The sequence below is a fragment of the Delphinus delphis genome, chromosome 17 (genome assembly GCF_949987515.2).
Source record: "Delphinus delphis chromosome 17, mDelDel1.2, whole genome shotgun sequence".
Lineage (NCBI taxonomy): Eukaryota > Metazoa > Chordata > Mammalia > Artiodactyla > Delphinidae > Delphinus > Delphinus delphis.
Window position 1 is genome coordinate 51,176,326 of NC_082699.1, and position 12,722 is coordinate 51,189,047.

Below are 12,722 nucleotides of genomic sequence, written 5' to 3' on the forward strand. Positions count from 1 at the left end.
TGGGTGTCCTGGAGTTGGTGTGTCAGCCTGCTGGTGGGCGGGGCTGGGGCCCAAGGGTTCCTGAGGCTGGTATTTGCACACTGGTGGGTGAGACTCATTCTGAGGCTAGAGCTGGATCACTGGGGGTCAGAGCTGGGTCCCAGTGTCTCTGGCTGCAGAACTCTGGGTATCCTGGGGCTAGTGCCTGCACACCAGTATGTGGGGTCAGGTCCTGGGCCCTTTGGTGAAAAGGACTGTGTCCTAGGGTGACTGTGGGCTCAGGAGGTCTTAAGACAGCCTGCTGGCTGGTGGGTAGGGCTGTGTCCTTGCCCAGACAGCTGCTTGGCCTGAGGTGTCCCAGTACTGGTGCCAATAGGCTGGTGGGTGGAGCTGGGTCCAGGTGCTAATAACTAAAGGGAGGTTTCCAAAATGATGCTTGGCAGCACCAGTGTCCAAGTGATAGAATGAGCTCCCCATAATGGTTGCCACCAGTGTCTGTGTCCCCAGCATTGGCTTCAGCTTCTCCTTCCTCTCCAGGAGACTCTCTAAGAGCAGCAGGTGGGTCTGACCCATGCTCCTTTCAAATTACTGCTTCTACCCTGGGTCTTGGAGTGTGTGAAATTTTGTGTGTGCTCTTTAAGAGTGGAGGCTCTATTTCCCACAGCCCTCTGGGTCTCCCAAAAGTAAGCTCCACTGGCTTTCAAAGCCAAACATTCTTCAGGCTTGTCTTCACAGTGTAGGACCCCCAAGTTTGGGGGCTCGATGTGGGGCTCAGACCCATTGCTCCTTGAGAACTTCTGCAATTTTAATTATCCTCCCATTTGTGGGTCACTCACCCTGGGGTATGGTTCTTGACTATACCACAACTTGTTTATATCTTTAGTTATAGAAGATTTTTTCTGCTAGATTCTTGTCTTTCTCATCAATAGTTGCTCTGCAAATAGCTGTAATTTTGGTGTGCCCATGATAGGAGGTGAACTCAGGGTCTTCCCACTCTGCCATCTTGACCTGGGTCTCTTTTTATAGTTATTTTTAATACTTTTGTCTTTTAATCTTTATACTAGAGTTATAAGTGATTTACCCAGCCACATTATATGATAGTATTTTGAATTTAACTATATATTTATCTTTACCAGTGAGTTTTTTACTTTCATATATTTTCCTGTTACTAAATAGCATCCTTTTGTCTCAGCTTGAAGAATTCCCTTTAACGTTTCTTGTAAAGCCAGATTAATTGTGATGAACTCCTTCATCTTTTGTTTGTCTGGAAAATTCTTTATTTCTCCTTCAATTCTGAAGGATAACTTTGCCAGGTAGAGTATTCTTGGTTGACAGGTTTTTTTTTTTTCTTTCAGCACATTGAATATGTCATTCCACCCTCTTCTGGCCTACAAAGTTTCCGCTGAAACATCTCATAGTCTTATAGGGGTTCCCTTGTACATAACAAGTTGCTTTTCTCTTGCTGCTTTTAAGATTCTCTTCTTGTCTATAATTTTGACAATTATAATGTTTCTCAGTCTGTGTCTCTTTAAATTTACCATATTTGGTTCTCTCTGGGCTTCCTAGATCTGGATATCTGTTTCTTTCCCCAGGTTATGGAAGTTTTCAGTCATTATTTTTTTTTAATAAGTTTTCTGCTCTTTCTCTCACTTCTCCTTCTGACACTCCTATATTGTATACATTGGTCCACTTGATAGTGTCCCATAAGTTCCTTAAGTTGTCTTTACTCTTTTTCATTTTTTTTTTAGCTCCTCTGATTGGATGACTGCCCTGTCTTTGAGTTCACTGATCATTTATTCTTTTTTTTTTTTTTTTTTTTTTTTGATCATTTATTCTTATTTTATCTAGTTTGCTATTGAAACCCTCTATTGAATTTTTAGACTTAGTTATTGTATTCTTCAGCTCTGTGATTTGTTTGGTATGTTTTTATATTTTCTCTTTGTTGAAATTCTCATTTTGTTTGTACATTGTTCTCATTTCCTCAGTGAACATATTTATATCATTATTTTGAACTATCAGATAAATCCCTTATCTCCATTTCATTAAGATCTGTTTCTCTGTGTTGTTCTCCTCACATTAGATAAATCAGCCACTTCTCCCAGTCTTGAAAATGTGGTCTGTGTAGGAGATGAACCTCATAAATCAGCCCAGCCCAAGCTTCTGGTTGTCTCTCAAACCTTTGGGGTTTCCAAGCTGCTTTCTTTGTTCTTAGTGGCTCCCAGTAGGTGAGAGTGTGCCAAGACCCATCAGTGTCCCAAAGGAGAGGATTATATTTGGCATCTAGATGCAGGTTATTGGAAGCTGGACCCTCAGGCAACAACTGGGAAAGTATGTAGGTAAGCCCCTTGCAGGGAGAAACTGGGAGATAGTCATTTTTGCCTGTTCACTCTGTATGGGCCTGGGGTTTTAGCCGTGATGGGGAGGGAAAGGGGTTGTGCGCCTATACGCATTAAGAATTGCTTCTTTGTTTGCTGCATTTGTTTGGGACTCATGAATGCCATCCTCATTGGCTTGTCAGAGCCAGGAGAGCCAGAGGCCTGTCCCTCAGGCAGCAGCCATGAAAGCTGGGGTGTCAGATGTGTATATTAGATCCTTTCATGGAGGTACTTGTGACTTGGAGTGGCCTACAGGGAGAAAATGGAAGTGTCCATCACCTTCCCTGGTCTCCAGGAACAATAGTTGTCAGCCCCTAAATGCATGCTAAATTAAAAGCCTGACCCTCAGGCAGCAGCTTTTAAAGTATACAGATGGGGCTTCCCTGGTGGCGCAGTGGTTGAGAGTCCGCCTGCCGATGCAGGGGACACGGGTTTGTGACCTGGTCCGGGAAGATCCCACATGCCGCGGAGCGGCTGGGCCCGTGAGCCATGGCCGCTGAGCCTGCGCGTCCAGAGCCTGTGCTCTGCAACAGTAGAGGCCACAACAGTGAGAGGCCCGCGTACCACAAAATAAATAAATAAATAAAATAAAATAAAGTATACAGATATATTCCTTTCCGGGAAAGACTAGGAGATGGGCATTTTTGCCTTTTCCCTTTGCCCTGAGCCCTTGAAGGGGGGGTAGCCATTTAAGAACTCTGTTTTTGTGGGATTCATGAGTGGATGTTCCAGCGGCTGTCAGAGCCAGGTAATCCAGGGATCCATCCCTCAGATGGCAGCGCAACAGCTGGAGTGCAGACATGTTTAGAAGCTCCTTCCAGGGAGATACTAGTGATTTGTAGCCAGCTACAGGAAGACAGTGAGGGAGGTGTCCAGTGATTTCTGCGGTCTTCATGGATGATCACAGGTAGCCACTAGATGTGTGCTAAGTTAGAAGCTTAACCCTCAGGTAGCAGCTTTCAAAGTATACAGATGGACCTCTTTCAGGTAAAAACTGGGAGATGAGCTAGTTGTCGGCTCCCTCTGCATTGAGCCCTGGGGAGATAGCCATAGTGAGTGTTTGTACAAGTTAACCACTGCTTCTTTGTTTGCTATAGTCTTGTGGGTCTCATGGACACAAGTGTCATTGACTTTCAGAGCTAGGTGTTTTGGGGTCCTGTCCCTCAGGTGGGAGTCTTAAAAGCTGGGGTGCTAAATATAGGGTCAAAACCCTTCCATCCTCAGGAAGAAGCTGGGAGTTTGGAGTTCCCTCTCACTTATATGGTGCTGTGCTCAGAGTAGGGTTTATGGTAAAAGCGTGTCTCAGCCTTTCCTACGCATTTCACTGTGGGTGTTTTCTCATTTGCCCAATGTGGAGGAGTCACTCCAATAGTTTCTGGATCTCTTTCAGAGGTAATGACTCTGTGGCTGTACATTCAGTGTGTCTGTGGGAGGAGGAGAGTTGAGCAACCTCCCATTTCACTATCTTGGTCAACCCCCACTAATAGCATTTTGTAGGCTGCCTACACTTGTTGCATAGGGTAAGTATGTGGAGAAAAGCTATGGAGATTATGCGTTGCCTTGAATATCTAACAATATTGTATGAACCTTTACGGAAGTTTGACAACAAATTATTGTACCACCATCATCAGAATGTCAACTTCTTTCATTAAAATGAGACATTTCATTGAGAGTAGATGTCATTGTTCTAATTCTAAACTTATACAAGCTGATTATTCTGATCAAATATCTTTTTGACTTTTCTATATCTATTGATTAGCTTTCAACTAATAAGTAAGATAGTTTCTTGATCTGAAGAAAAAGTGAAATACTGAAAAGTGAAACAGTAAACTGAAACACTGCATTACAGAGTAATGCCAGACCATGCTAAGGTAACTGATGACTTCAGAATCTCAGCGGATTAATACAATAAAAGTTTATTTCTTGTTTTTGTAAAATCAGATTTAGGTTAGCCAACTACCCAAGGCAACTGTTTTCTGTGCAGTGACTCAGAGATCCAGGCTTATTTCATCTTGCGGTTCTACCATTATGATCACAGACAAAGAAGAAAAGAAACCATGCAGAGCATACACCTACTCTTAAGTGCCCCAGCCCTGAAGTGACACACATAATTTCCAGCCAGATTTTACTGATTAAAATCAATTACAAGACCCTACCTAACTGTAAGAGGATTGAGAAATGCAATGTTCCTTGATGGTCAGAAAGACATAAGTAAGCACTAGATGTCTCTGCCACATTTAGTTTTTCCAGATAGTAATATGTAGGAGAGAGTAAACTTGGGAGAAGCATGTGTGATGGGAAAAAAGATTAGAAACATTATTTAATTTTAAAAATGTAATGTAAGTTCTTAAAAGTTTAGCTCTCCTATTTTTACACAATGAACACTGAAAAAAGTACTTCAACACTTATCTTGTTTTCCAGTTAAATACCATGATTGTGTATGTGTGTGCAATACCTAACTCTGTTCAAACATGTATGGTCTTACATCAGAGAGCTGTTACAAAACAACCTCAATAATTACAAGTTTAAAAATTCCTCATTGTTGAAAATTACAAGCCCAAGGACCTATAATTCACAGAAGTCTTGTTTTATTATTCACTTGATATATTTTATGAAATTTTAAAGAAATTAGAAAATTCTTTGTAGGGCCCTTGAGATAATCATTTCATCATAAATGTAGATGAAATTCATGGGTAATATGGTAACCTAAAATTAAGTATCATTATCACATTTATGTGAAGAATAATTTCCATGGTTTTTAAGCATTGACTTAAGTTCTTCCAATATTGATACCATTTTCAAGGAGAATGTAAACTATTGGTAAGTTTCACTTTTGGAGTGTAAAATGAGGGGGAAAAATTGAGAAGACCAAACTCCTTGATTGTTACAAAGTTTTCCTAATTGTCCTTCACTTCTGATATTTTTTCTAAAATGAGGGGGAAAGGAACTATGGAAGCCTTGAATCCCAGCTCTTGTGCTCTCTCTTAGTAGCTGACTGCTCCTGGATTTCCTCCCTGGACACATTTTCAGTCTCTTTACTGGTACCTCCTTCTTTGGTTGATATCAAAGCTTGAGTGCTTCTATGTTTCTTTTCCTCTCTCTGTCCATTCTCTGTCTGCATCAGCCCATAAAGTTCCTTGGTGCCAAGTGCCATCTATACACTGATATAGCTCACAATTATGTCTCTAGTCCTGACCCTTTTACTTAAACTCCATATTTATATCCAGCTGCCTACTTGGTATCTCCACTTAGATGTCTAGCAGACATCTTAAACTTAGCATGTGAAAAATGGATTTATTTATTCTCCAGTTTTCCCTGCCTTCTCTATATATCCTGTTGCATAGGGCAAGAGACCTAGGGGACATATCCTGTTTCTTTTTTCCTTTAGGATTACCCCCTACATCCATCTCATTGGCAAGTCTTGTGGACTCTTCTGCCAAACTATGTCCTGAATACAACCACTTCTCTCCTTCTCTACTGCCACCCAGCAGCCCAAGTCATATTAATTCTCATCTGATTACTGCAATAACCTAACTTTTCTCTCTGCTTTCACTCTGAAAACCCACTTCTACACAGCAGCCCAAGTGAATAGGGCAAAGGAACCAAATCACATCAGTCCCCTCCTTAGGTCCTCCAGTGATTTTCCAAGCACTTAGACTAAAAGCTTTCACCAAAGCCTTCATGACCCTTCGTGACCCTTCATGACCTTGCCTTTCAATACTCCTAACCTCATGTATGTCTCACGTTCCTCCTGACTGTACTCTAGCAACTTTTCCCTTTTATCTGTACTTTGATCATGCTGATGCTGTTTGCACCTCAGGACTTTTGCACTGGTTGTTTCCAGTGTCTGGGCTACTTCTTTCTCAGATCATCATACACTCAGCATCCAGGCTTTGTGCCAAAGTTTAGCCCCTGAGAGATGTCTTCCTTGACATTTCTGCCATTATCATGTAATCTTTTCCATTGTCCTTGGTAGAGGAGCACAAGATGACACAAAACATTGGTCTAAAAATCATCTAGCAACTAAAATGAACGAGCCAGAAAACAGGGGCACTACAATTATTGACTATAAAGTTTTACTCTTAAAAGGCATTCAGTGCATACTCAGTATTCATAGGCTAATACAGGAAATGAAGACCAAACTCTAATGGAAAGAAAAGGCACTAAGATAATGGGAGATACAGTTAAGGAATTCTAGATCCCAGAAGTATCAAGAAGCCAATAAGTGTAATCAAATAATCATTTTAAAAAGAGTCTTTTGGGCTGTGTTTAAAATGAGTCCACTGCAGTAATTCATGTAGATTAGGGTAATAAGAACAAAGAAGAGTACACCTATTACAGAGAAAGGATGGAAAGGTCTTGATGTTGAAGAGATAGAGGATAAAGAGAAAGTATATGACTCTCTGAATAGAATGCAGGGGCTCAGGTATGCTAGAAGACAGGGGATCTACTTACTGCAGTGAAGAAGTTAGGAGAGAACTTAGAAAAAAATTTTTTGCTTTTTGAGTTTTTACTATTTCACTTTAGGTTTGGGCCAGAAATATAGTAATAGTCTATGGCCAACAAGGGATAAAGCTAGAACTGGAGTGAGACATCAAGAGTGGAAATATAAATTTGGTACTTATCTCCATACACAGGGTCGTGTTAACAGGGCATATGCATTCAATACATTTATTGGATGCCTCCAGAGGCAGAGTGTGGAGAGCTGAGGCAGAGTTAGAGGCAGCCTCTCAAAGAGTTTGCAAGGACAGTCCATGAGCCAACAAGTTACCTTCAATATCAAGGGTCAACAAACCCAGCCGGTGGGCTAATTCCAGTCTACCACCTATTTTTGTATAGCTGGTGAGATAACAATTTTACATTTTTTTAAATGATTGAAAAAAATCAAAAGAAGAGTAATATATCATGACATGTGAAAACTGAAATTCACATTTAAGTGTCTGTACATAAAATTTTATTGCAATTTAGTTACAGCCATTTGTTTACATACTGTCTTATGGCTGCTTTTGTGCTGCAATAGTACAAGGTTGAGTAGTTGTGACTGAGACATGTGGCTTGTAAAGCCTAAAATATTTACTCTCTGGCCCTTTACAGAAAAAGTCTGATAACCTCTCTTCTCCAAAACAGACCTAGTGAAGAAGGCTGAGTTTATAACTAAACTAGGAGGGAGAAAGGGAGCCAGTAGAAGAGAATTAAATTCAAGTTGGATGTGCACTCAGACAGCATGCTGCCATGGAAGCTGAGGTTATAAAGCCCAAGGAGGAATGAGCTGGTTAGGCCATTAGAGAACTTCAGAACATCACCAAAGGACCACTGCTGAGCTTCTTAGAGGGGGATAGGCATTTCTCCAAGTATAAGTGACTATGTGCCAGGGAGTATGTGAAGCCACAGGACCAAATAAGCATGAAACATCTTCGTGGAACATGATTTCACTCCAGGTTTTTGGGGGGATGCTGAAGGCTGGGGGAGTAGGTTCATATTTAAAAACAGCCATTTTACTGAGTAGAATGCACAATTTGCATGACTTTTTTGTATTAAAATTTTTTGTTGCATGAATAATTTTTATATTAAAATTAGGGTGCTAAAGACACTTCAAGTTTGAAGTAAGCCTGCTTCAGGTTAAAATCCTGGAGTTGTAAATTCACTTTTCTCTGTCTTTAAGGGCACTTTAGTGGGAAGGTTTGAAAAATACTTCATGGAATACACAAAGAGTATTTCTGAGAGAAGACATTGTCACCATCTAGGGCTTTAAATTGACCTGGGAATCAAAAAGGTTTAACTCCTAAAGATTATAAGTCCCCTGTCAACTCCAACCTATTGGTAGTGTTTCCTTGGAACACCTTTATTGGGAGGGATTCTGAGACTTGTGTTTAGTTCAGCAGTGATTAGCAATGTGTTCTAATGCTGGGGGAGGTAGTGCATGGCAGTTTGCTTTAATGATTCATCATAGATTAATATGAGAATCTGTCTAAATCTTTGACATATTTTTCAGACTGTTTAACCTCTTAATCAGATTTAATGTTTACCATCTACTTTCAAAGCCATAGTTGCCCTTACATCTCTGCCTTCATGATTCAAGGGGTATCGACAAATATGGAGACCATGTCCAAGTTAACCATAAAGGAATCCTTGAAAATTTTACAATAATGATCATCCCAGTCCATTCAGTCTTTTCATAATCCCCACAAAATACATAAACAAGAAGAAAGTTAAAAGGGCACTGTATTCCACATGAAAATTTTTAATATTTTATTCTACAAGGGTAGGATGATGTTTAAATGAGAATAGAACAAATATATTAATAGAAAAGTAAATGGTAGAAACATAAATGAAAAGTTGAAGTGAGTGAAGCTGGGGCAAGAATATTTAGGATAATAATGGAACAGTTCAGAAGAGAGACAAAGAGAACCAAACAGGTTTAAGACAAAGAAGGTGAAGAGGTAAGGAGAAATTCAAGAGATGCTTCTGAGGTAGACTCACTAGAATCTAGTAACAGATTAGATATATGGAACAATGGTAGTAAATGATGAATACAGGGTCTTAGCTTAACCAACTAGGTAGGTAAAAATATTAATTACTAAATGGAGAAGGCAGGAAGAGGAATTGTTTGGGGGGCAAACCAGTGATTATGCTGTAGCATCACAGAGAACTACATTACCGAGGGCCCCTGGTTTCCAAGCAAGTTTGGGCAATGGCAGATGCTGGTGGAAGACTGGAATTTGGCAGTAGGGAGAAGCCAGAGTATTCTTCCTTTCTCACTTTGCCTTCGGCAGCATTTCTCTTGGCGACTGGAATCTTTTCCGAGATTTCACCTCCTGCTATACAAGCTTTCTGTCTTTGGTTCCAGCGTCCTCAGTGGCCGTACCTCTAGCCTCAGCTATGATTCTAGCTCTAGCTGGGTGGCTTTGCCTTCTGGATTCTGGGAACTCCAGCTCTTCCTGTTACCCCTCTTGGTAGTGGCTTTCTGCTGTTGCTAATCTCCTGGTTGTCTTGCCATCCCAATTTTAGCTTCTCATCTCATTCATCACCTGTATAACCAATTCCCAATTAAGTTAAATTTCCTGTTTGAAATACCTAGACTGGTTTTTACCTTGACTGGACCCTGACTGATACAGTAATAAATACAGTTTTAGACACGCTGAGCCTAAGTATGGGGCCCCCTGATCAAGATATTTAGTAGAGACTTGGAAATAGTTAACAAAGACCTGGAGACAGAGAAACAGGCTTATAAGGCAAAAACTACAGTTGGTAGTTGAAGCCATAAGGTTCGATTTCCCAGGTGGAGTGAGGAGATGGAAAGATTAAACCCAAAGTGTTAAGCAGTGGGTTTACCCCTGAAATATCAACATTTTTTTATTTAAGTCAAGAAAGAACTTGAAGACTGAAAAGGAGTAGCCAGAGAAGTAGAAACCCAGGTTAGGAATGTCACAGAAGCCAAATGAGAAACAAAATTCCTCAAGGAAAGGGCCCAGTGGAGTCAAACTTGGTGGAAATAGCAGATAGAACACATTAAAGGATTGAGGCAAATATTTTCCTTTCTGTTTAGCAAAGGAAATGTATTGCTACGTTTGTCAGAACAATTAACTTAAATGAGTTAAGATAAATGAGAATAGGAGGAGGCTGAAGACATCAATGAATGTAAGCTACTTTTTCAGGATACTGGATGATAAAGACCTTGAAAGAAAGAATACCTTAAGTTGGAAGGAGAGGAAGGGCTGAAGCCATCAAAGGAGTGGATACTGAAGATCTCACAAAAGACGGGGTGGGATCAAGAGTAGAAATGGAATGGTTATCCCTTTGGAAAGAAGAGGGAAGATAATATGGTTGGTCAACATGTGCAAGGTTACTAATTCTGCTTTTTCTAACATGGTGTTATCAAGTGTATCCACCATGCACAAATTTCTCTAAAATGAACAGAAGTATCATTCTCTCCTACCCACAGCTCCCCTCTAAAGCAAAAAAAGATGTAGTTGTTGAAAGAATCATACATCACCTTTACATATAAATTACACACTTGAGGCTGAGTGTTAACTCTTCTCCCAATGTCTCTAGCAAGACATGAAAACTTCATGTTTACAGTGACTGATATTAGCATCTTGAAAAAGAACAAAGACATTCATAAAATTGGCTTTTTCCAAGTGCTAATCTGTCAAACTTTTTTTTCTCTTGTGACGAGGATATTTATGATTTACTCTTCTAACAACTTTCAGTTATGCCATACATATTATTAACTACAGTCACCATGCTGTACATTACACCCCCAAGACTTATTTTATAACTAGAAGTTTGCTCTTTTGACCCCCTTCACCCACCCCCACTTAAGGTTTTTTATTGAAGTATAGTTGATGCACCATATTATACAAGTTACAGGTGTATAATATAGTGAGTCACAAGTTTTAAAGGTTATACTCCATTTATAGTTATTATAAAATATTGGCAATATTGCCTGGGTTGTACAATATATCCTGGTAGCTTATTTTATACATAACAGTTTTTACCTCTTAATCTCCCACCCCTATTATGCCCCTTCTCTCTTCCCTCTCCCCACTGTAACCACTAGTTTGTTCTCTATATCTGTAAGTCTGCTTCTTTTTTGTTATGTTCACTAGTTTGTTGTTGCATTTTTTAGATTCCACATGTAAATGATATCATACAGTATTCATCTTTCTTTGACTTAGTTCACTTAGTATAATACCCTCCAAGTCCATCCATCTTGCTACAAATAGCAAAATTTTCATTATTTTTTATGGCTAAGTAATATTCCATTGTAGATATGTATGTACCACATCTTCTTTATCCACTCATCTGTTGATGGACACTTAAGTTACTTCCGTATCTTGGTAATTATAAATACTGCTGCTATGAACGTTGGGGTGCATGTATCTTTTTGAATTAGTGGGGTTTTTTTTTCAGGTATATATCCAGGAGTGGCATTGCTGGGTGATATGGTAGCTCTATTTTTAGTTTTTTGAGAAACGTCTATACTGGTTGTACCAATTTACATTCCCACAAAGAGTGCAAGAGGGTTCCCTTTTCTCCACATCCTTGCCAACATTTATTTGTATTCTTTTTGATGATAGCCATTCTGACAGGTGTGAGGTGATATCTCATTGTGCTTTTGATTTGCATTTCCTTGGTGATTACTGACCTTGAGCATCATCTTTTTATGTGCCTGTTGGCCATCTGCATTTCCTCTTTGGAAAAATGTCTATTCAAGTCTTCTGCCCATTTTTAAAATTGGGTTGTTCGTTTTTATGATGTTGCGTTGTATGAGTTATTTATATATGTTGGATATTAACCCTTTATCAGTCATATAATTTGCAAATATTTTCTCCTGTTCAGTAGGTCGTCTTTTCATTTTGTCAATGGTTTCCTTTGCTATGCAAAAGCTTTTAAGTTTAATTAGGTCCCATTTGTTTATTTTTGCTTTTATTTCCTTTGCTTTAGGAGACAGATCCAAAAAAAAATTGCTGTAATTTATGTCAAAGAGCGTTCTGCCTATGTTTTCCTCTAAGAGCTTTATGGTTTCTGGTCTTAAGTTTAGGTCCTTAATCCAATTAAAAAAATTTTTGTATATGGTGTTAGAGAATGTTCTAATTTCATTCTTTTACATGTAGCTGTCCAGTTTTCCCAGCACCACTTATTGAAGAGGCGGTCTTTTCTCCATTGTATATTCTTGCCTCCTTTGTCGTAGATTGACCATAAGTGTGTGGGTTTGTTTCTGAGCTCTCTGTTCTGTTCCGTCGATCTTTGTGTCTGTTTTTGTGCCAGTATCATACTGTTTTGATTACTGTAGCTTTGTAGTATAGTCTGAAGTCAGAGAGTGTGATTCCTCCAGCTCTGTTCTTCTTTCTCAAGATTGTTCTGCTTATTTGGGGTCTTTTGTGTTTCCATAAAAATTTTAAAATTTGTTCTAGTTCTGTGAAAAATGCCATTGGTATTTTGATAGGGATTGGAAGTGAAGAAGTAAAAACGGTTATTGTTTGCAGATGACATGATACTATACATAAAAAATCCTAAAGATGCCACCAAAAAACTACTAGAGCTCATCAATGAATTCAGTAATGTTTCAGGGTACAAAATTTATATACAGAAATCTATTGCATTTCTGTACAGTAACAACAAACTATCAGAAAGAGAAATTAAGGGAAAAATCCCATTTACCATCACACCAAAAAGAATAAAATACAAAGGAATAAACCTATCTAAGGAGGCAAAAGGCCCATACTCAGAAAATGATAAGACACTGATGAAAGAAATTGAAGATATAACACAGATGGAAAGATATACTATTTTCTTAGATTAGAAGAATTAATATGATTACAATGACAGTACTACCTACAATTGTAGATTGTAGGCAATCTACAA